Genomic DNA, 8,677 nt, shown 5'->3' on the forward strand with positions numbered 1-8,677 from the left:
CTATTTCTAATTTTATTATATTTTTTAGTCTTTTCTACCTGTTTGAAGATAAAGTAAGGTTTAAACAGGGATTGTGTATTTATAGAATCGGACTTATATTTAATAAGGAAGAGCTTTCATAGATGGCTACAGTGATAGCTATAGCTACCGCTTTACGCGTCATAATGTATCAATGCGCGCGCGACGAAGACCGCGTGGCGGCCCGGGGACCGCTTACGGTCGGGCATGTATCAATGCGCATGCGGGAACGGACGTGGTCGTGCGGGCAGCACAGCGAGCAGCCATTCTCGTTCCGAACGTCCTCTACAACGGATCGTTAAGTTCATTGTATCGTTAGAGTTTATTACAGTTTATCCGTGTAATACGTACTGTATTAACGAGTTGTAGATTAACCGATAATTAATTTCTATCGGGCTATAATAACAAACCAGCGAACAGCTGTATCACATTGATCATCGAGAATCTACGATTATACCGAACTTCAGAGAGAGAGAGAGAGAGAGACGGAAAACTACGACGCCAACGAAACGTTCTGGAATGTCCTCTCGATTATGATGGAAGATATCATTTTCTACAAATGAGAGAGCGCTCTTTTGAGCTTGGTCAATCCGACTAATCATGAGAGGAAGTAGTTACGATTAACGACAGTGTTAAGGTAACAAATTACTTTTATTTCTTTTAATCAGTGATCATAACGGGGACGGTGGTAGATTTACGTCTAACGTTGTGATGACCGCATGGTCTATTCAACTCCCCGATCATTGATTACAGATAATACGAGAGCACTAATTAAAAGAGAGGATTCTTCATCTTTGAGAATCACGAGATAACTCTTCGAGTTTAGTTATTCATTGTTGAGAAAACTGAGGTCAGTCAATTCATATAATACGTAATTTGCGGAAGGTTGCAACCGTTATTAAAGTTCGTTTATTTTATATTAAATTCAGTATACGTCTAGACTGTACACTATTAGTAATAACAATCAGATTTCTTGTGATTCAAAGTACAATTAAGTTAAGCGTTTCATATATTACATATTCCATTCACTATTATTCAAAGCGATTCGATTATAAAGTCTTTCTTGGCTTTACGTTGTAATAAGTAATCCTACGTGCGATTTCTTTTCATTTAATATACGAAATAATCTGAGAGACATTATTGCGAGCGATGTATGTATTTCTTCAACTAGAATTAGTGTGTCATTATTTATAATCAAGGATTATTCATCTGATGTGTTAATGATGCATCGAGATTACTGATTACTAATCTGATTTCACTTCTCTTTCGTTGCTAGTTAAATCAATCCTTGAAATTGATGAATGCTATTTGCTTGTGTATATCCATTTCTGAACAGTTAACTTGACACATTGATTCTAAGTATTATTTCTTATGTAATCAGATATATCTTTCATGTATAATTGATGAATGCTATTTGCTTGTGTATATCCATTTCTGAACAGTTAACTTGATACATTGATTCTAAGTATTATTTATTATGTACTCAGACATATCTTTCATGTAATATTTCATATCTTATATACTGATTTGTGTTTGGAAAACGAGGTCCTTTTTTTGATAGTAAACAATACGACTGGATAATGAAAATTTAAACATCTTAAGATACGTATCCCTTTCATATGAGTGTTGATCTGCTATCCTAGATTCATTTCATGTAGATGGTTATTACTTTCAAATAGAGACGTTACAAATGTCAAAGAAGGGATCTTTATGAATAATCATTTTGTTCTTCACATTGTATTTATACAGATTGCTTTCATTTTGTGATATCTATTTATGCGATATATATATATGTTCCTTTGAAATACCTAAACGAATGCACAATCTCTGAACCGTCCAATTTTGTATTGTTTCTAGCTTCCTTCATTAAATCATAAGACCTGGCTTCTGCGCGAGCTAGTGCACTTTAAACACTACCCCTATTTTATATATAATTCTTTAAAATTTTATTCATCAGTTCTCGTGTTACACACATTTGAAATTTCGGAGAATTCGTACATACATAGAAACTTTATAAAGCTGGGTCTAATCAACAAAATCTTAAATAATTATATATAAAATAGGGGTAGAAAAGACTGAAGAATATAATAGAATTAGAAAAGTTGTCAAGAATATAGCATAAAACTATAAATAGCCCGATATTTCAAAATTTGCCACACATATTTCACATATAAAAAAATTATAGACCTTTGATCGTGTATAAAAATGAATTTAATCAATCAAATCTTAAAGAATTATACATGAAATAGGGGTAGAAAAGACCTAAGAATACAATGTAAATAGAAAAAAAAGTGTGCAAGTAAAAACTTGCACATTGCTTTCTCATAGTTTTTAAGTGTGCAAGTAGAAACCTGTACATTGCTTCCTTATAGTTTTTAAGTGTGCAAGTAGAAACCTTCACTCACAAAGCTCCTCTATGAGGAAGCCAAAACAAATAAATACTAATAATTATACATACAATAAAATACAAGCTTCCTCATAGAGGAGCTTTGTGAGCGAAGGTTTCTACTTGCACACTTAAAAACTATAAGGAAGCAATGTGCAGGTTTCTACTTGCACACTTAAAAACTATGAGAAAGCAATGTGCAAGTTTTTACTTGCACACTTAAAAACTATGAGGAAGCAATGTGCAAGTTTCTACTTGCACACTTAAAAACTATGAAGAAGCAATGTGCAAGTTTCTACTTGCACACTTAAGAACTATGAGGAAGCAATGTGCAAGTTTCTACTTGCACACTTAAGAACTATGAGGAAGCAATGTGCAAGTTTCTACTTGTTTTAGTTTTTGATGTCAATATGTTCAGAGTGTTTTAAAACGTCGAAATATTGCATTAAAAAAAATGTCTGTATGTATGTGTGTATGTATGTGCCAAATTTACAGAAATTTCTATAATTCCAGAACTAATCAACCAAATCTTAATGAATTATATATGAAATAGGGGTAGAAAAGACTGAAGAATATAATAGAATTAATAAAAATTGTTAATAATAAAGGGGTTACCGATTTCTGTTAAAAAAACAGCCAAGTTTTTTAGAAATGTCGGTGGTTGCTCTAACTTTTGCAAATATTGAGATATTGGGCTAAATTTTTTTTTAATTGATAGAGTATCATTTAAGGAAGGTTGGTATTGAATTTGGCGATAATCGGTAAAGGGGTTCTTTTTAAAAAAAATTTTGAATTTTTTTTAGAAATGTCCGTGGTTGCTCTAATTTCCGCAAATATTGAGATATTGGGTTGAATTTTTTTTTAATCGATAGAGTATCATTTAAGAAAGGTTGGTATTGAATTTGGCGATAATCGGTAAAGGGATTACCGATTTCTGCTTAAAAAGTGTATAAGATGTACATGTAATTTTATATAGAGTATTATTAAAAGAAGGTTGTTTTGAATTTTGCGAGGTGAAAGGGTTACCGATTTCTGTTCAAAAAATGTGTAACGATTTCTGCTTAAAAAATGTGTAAGTTATTTGATGGATAAAGTATTATTTAAGAAAGGTATTGAATTTGGCGAGGATCGGTGAAAGAATTACCGATTTTTGCCTAAAAAGTGTATAAGTTAAGGTAAAAGTACCAATGACGGACCATGTCCCTTTACCTGGCCATTGACGGACATTTTATTTTTTATTAAGCTATATACATAAAGAAAGAGAAATATTTTTACTGATTTATGTTATTTGGTTATTCAGTGTCTTATATAAAAAATTGTGCCACTAAACATTTTGTTTAAAATATTTAACAAATTGTTTGAAATATTATAGTCAAATGCACCGTGAGTCTTCATAGATTCCTTAAGATATGGCTAAGGAATGTGTGATACTTGTTAAGATGATAATAATCATAATATTAGATATTTCTGCATAAATAAAGTTTCTATATAATCTTAAGAATATTTATAATAAATAAAAAATAAAAAATTGCTCATTTAAATTGTTTTTTCAATAAAAATTTACATGGCTATGAATCGGTAACGTGATAATCTTGCCTGCCCGAAAACTAGCCGGCTGTCCAGTTATTGGGTGAACTGTCATCTCAAGTGCTTACTTGTGTGTCCTAGTACCTAGCCGCAACACGCGCTTGAGTTTTTGTGCTTTGTTTTTAAGTTTTCTGTACGAAATTTGTAATAAGTATATTTATTTGTGAACATTACTTATAATGATAGTATACTAAATTGTATATTTTTTCTGTTTTATGCATTTCTTTTGTTCATTTTTATTGACTTGTAGTATACATAACCTCAAATTGTAAGTTATTTGCCTGTCTGCCTTTGGAACCAAGAAAAAATAACTTTCATCTGACAAATACTCTTGACAGATGGATGTCTAGTAGGTTTAACTTTTGTAAATGTTCTTTCACTTCTCTGAACTAATTCTTTAAAACATCTTAATTCTGTTGCCGATGCTCAATTTATTGTCAAATTTTGAGCGATTCTTGGAGACATATCTGTATGTCTACGACAAAAACTTTCCCTACCAGTGTCTGCCTGGTTTGTTATCCTTGAAAGGAGACGCAGTGATAATTAAGTTTCTGCACACACTGAAGATGTTGAGATTTTGTTACAGGGAAACCTCTTTGGCTGCAATAGAAAATCCAGTCAACTTCTTCAGTGTGTGCAGAAACTTATCACTGAGTCTTCTTTAAAGGATAATAAAGGAGACATCCAGATGTGACTCCAAGAATCGCTAAAAATTTGACAATGAATTGAGCATCAGCAACAGAAGATATTTTAAAGAATTAATTCAGAGAAGTGAAAAAACATTTACAAAAGTTAAACCTACTGGACATCCATCTATCAAAAGTATTTGTTAGATGAAATTTCTTTTTTCTTAGTTTCAAAGGCAGACAGTGTATTGACTTATAAAGGATCAAAGTCTTTATAAAATTATAGGTACATGATGATGAGAAAGAAAGCATAACTATTTTGTTTACAGTAAATGCTAAAGGTACTATATTACCACCTATGTTACCACTATAATTATGATCCTTTTCTGATAAAAGGACATCAGCAACTATTACAAATAGTCTGTTAAAATATGTTGTATTAAACTTTTAAAGTTTTAAGTGAGTTAAATCTAATTATTAAATTAGTAGTAAAAATAAATTATTTATTAGATTGTAAAACCATTTTTTAATTAATAATAAGTAAATTTATTTATTTAAAACATTAATAATAAAAATAAATTATTTATTAGACTGTAAAAACTTTTTTTAAGACTTTATATTTTCTAACCTCTTAAGCATTTCTTTATCTAATATTTTTATATTTTTAACTTTTCTAATGTTTTTTTATTAACTTATATATTATTTTCTTCTTGCTTTTGCTCTGCAAAATAAAATTCCTTTCATTAAAATTATTTTAATACACTTAAAAAGTCATGGTCAGTTACTAGGACCTCATAATTTGGACGCTGGGACAATCGCATTTTGGCTGGTCATGTATTGGTACATCAATGTCTACTATATTTTTATTTAATTTAAATAAAATACCGCCAAAAATATCACTTTTTTATTCGTTTAAGCAGAAAATAGTTATAACTTCCTAAATAAAAAAGTTTTTTGTAGCATAAAATTAATTTTATGTATTAGATTTAAGATTTATTTTCTTCGTATCCTTAAGTGGCCAGTTATTGGTACTTTTACCTTATACATGTAATTTTATATAGAGTATCATTAAAAAAAGGTTGGTATTGAATTTGGCGTTAATCGGTAAAAAGGTTCTTTCTTTATATTGAATTTTTTAAAATTTTAAATGCCTTTAACTCAAAAAGTAATCAACCAAATCTTAAAGAATTATATATGAAATAAGGGTAAATAAGGGTCAAAACAATCTCCCTTTAATGATACCTTATATATAAGATTACATGTATGACTTGTACACTTTTTAGGCAAAAATTGATAACTCCTTCACCGATCACTGCCAAATTCAACACCAATCTATCTTTAATGATACTCTATCCATAAAAAAAAAGTGTGCAAGTAGAAACTTGCACATTGCTTCCTCATAGTTTTTAAGTGTGCAAGTAGAAACTTGCACATTGCTTCCTCATAGTTTTTAAATGTGCAAGTAGAAACTTGTACATTGCTTCCTCATAGTTTTTAAGTGTGCAAGTGGAAACTTGTACATTGCTTTCTTATAGTTTTTAAGTGTGCAAGTAGAAACTTGTTTAAGTGAGCAAGTAGAAACTTGCACATTGCTTCCTTATAGTTTTTAAGTGTGCAAGTAGAAACCTGTATATTGCTTCCTCTATGAGGAAGCCAAATTAATAAATATCTACTAATAATTATGCATAAAAAAACAGGCTTCCTCATAGAGGAAGCAATGTACAGGTTTCTACTTGCTCACTTAAACAAGTTTATACTTGCACACTTAAAAACTATGAGAAAGCAATGTACAAGTTTCCACTTGCACACTTAAAAACTATGAGGAAGCAATATACAAGTTTCTATTTGCATATTTTTTTGATACAGAGACAATAAAAGATCTTGTATATAATGAAACAGATTTTAAATTTTTCGAATTAATTAATGAAATGGTATTACACGGTATAAAAAGATCATCGTATAGACTTCGTGCAATGATTTTAAAAGAAATATTTTCAAGCAAAATATTACCAAATAATTGTATCCTTATTAATTGTAAAGTAACAATTGGCTATTTGTATAGAAATTTGTTTCAGAACTATGCATCATTCAAGGAAATATCCAAATGTGAAAAAGGTTGTCCTCAGAGAGTAAAAACATTACCACTGGTGTAGGTTAAACTGAAAACATTATTAGAAAATAATATCGATCAAATCGGAGAGGATATTACAATTCAAGGATTTCGTTTATGTATTCAACCGAATTGTGATGGATTGGAAAGCACCACAATATCCGAAATAGGTATGTATTTATGTTTATTATGTAAAATTATTAGAATAAAATATAGGATGAGACATTTAAAACAGGCTATCTGAATAACTTGCCTGCTTTTGGTGAAATAGAAATAAATGCATCAGACTAATTTTGCTTGGTTTCAAGAGGGACATAATCTGAGGTCAATAGTTTATTCTGGTATATTTTAATATGAAATATAAAATATCTCGTAAACTATTCATTTTTCGGAAACTGTACCTTAACACTTTTATGTACATAATAATAAGATAAATCAATTGGTGTAAAGAAAACACATTGTTGCTTTACAAAAGAAAATTATGCAATTTGTAATATGCAACTACATATCTTTTTTGCAAAGCAACAATGTATTCTTTACACCAATTGATTTATCTTATTATTCTGAACATAAAAGTGTTAAGGTACAGTTACCAAAAAATAAATAATTTATGAGATATTTTATATTTTACATCAAAATGTGTTAGAATAAAATTTAAAATATCTCGTAAACTATTAATTTTTTGATAACTACCTTAATACTTTTATATATAGAATAACTAGAAGAATCATATTATGTAAAAAAAATAATACAATTCTATTAAAAAAACGAAGTTGATCTTTGCATCTTCTCCACAACTCTACCTACAAAAAACTATTTACCTCAGATTATGTCTCCCTTGAAAGCAAAATTAGTCTGATACAATTTTTTCTATCACCAAAAGTAGGCGAGTTATTCAGGTAACCTGTTTTAGATGCCTCACCCTGTATAAAATACAAATTTTCAAATTATTCAATGATATCTGAGAAACATTTTTTATTACATTTGGAATTTATTATTACTTAACAAGAATGTTTTAAAAATAAATACATGTACACGATACAAAGTTTCAATTTGCATCCTAATCTTTTCTTCAAATTAAGTTTAAAATAAATGTGGTCTTTAAATTAATAAAATTTAATAAAAAAATAAAATTACTGTTTTAAATTTCGATTATTAATTTAAGTTCTTTAATGTGAAAACAACAATACAGAATATAATTAAAAAATACAATAAGATTAAACAATAGAAAAGAAGAACAGATACAAATTCAAACTTAAGATTGATATTAATAAAATTTATTTAAAAAATTAAATTTACTTTAATTTTCAAGACAATTTATCTTAATGGAGACATATTCTACTTCTGATGCGGGAGAACAGTATGCTGTACAACTGAGAAATATACCAAAGAAAGTCAAATTTTCTTTCATGACGGATGAATATAGTCTCACTGGAATGGTCAATTTTAGAGCACCTGCAAAGCAAATCAGTCATTCAATGGATCAAGATATTGGACACTACACCCCTATTAGTTATCGACGTAATAAATGGATACAGTATGACAACTGCAAAGATGCAGAAAAAGTTTTAAATGAGAATTATATTGCTAGTCCACATGTTATTTTGTATATTGCATAGTAATTTTATAGAAAAGTACATTAATATGTTTAATAATTTCTTTGGAACTTTTGATATAATTTTTTAGAAGTAATATATAACATGAAAATTTTACAAATTACTTATGTTAACAATATATATATATATATATATATATATATATATATAGAATATTCTAACATATATGTATACTGTTAACATAAGTAATTTAAAAAATTATCATTGTATATATTACTTCTAAAAAATTATATTAAAAGCTCTAAAGGAATTATTAAACATTAATATATTGCGTTCGCGCAATGATCATATGAAAGCGTGAACGATCAATCATATACAGCAAGTAAAATGCGTT

General features: G+C 29.0%; 1 long non-coding RNA gene across 1 annotated transcript; it reads left to right on the forward strand.

Moving 5' to 3' along the window:
- Window positions 1–300: 300 nt before the first annotated feature.
- Window positions 301–8,424, forward strand: LOC139784286 (uncharacterized). Its single transcript, XR_011721529.1, has 4 exons — window positions 301–655; window positions 772–868; window positions 6,680–6,897; window positions 8,040–8,424. It is a non-coding gene; the product is annotated as an uncharacterized lncRNA (long non-coding RNA).
- The last annotated feature ends 253 nt before the right edge of the window (window positions 8,425–8,677 follow it).

This window comes from Temnothorax nylanderi, unplaced genomic scaffold, assembly GCF_030848795.1.
Source record: "Temnothorax nylanderi isolate EJ_2023f unplaced genomic scaffold, tnyl_v1.0 TNYL_tig0606_pilon, whole genome shotgun sequence".
NCBI lineage: Eukaryota > Metazoa > Arthropoda > Insecta > Hymenoptera > Formicidae > Temnothorax > Temnothorax nylanderi.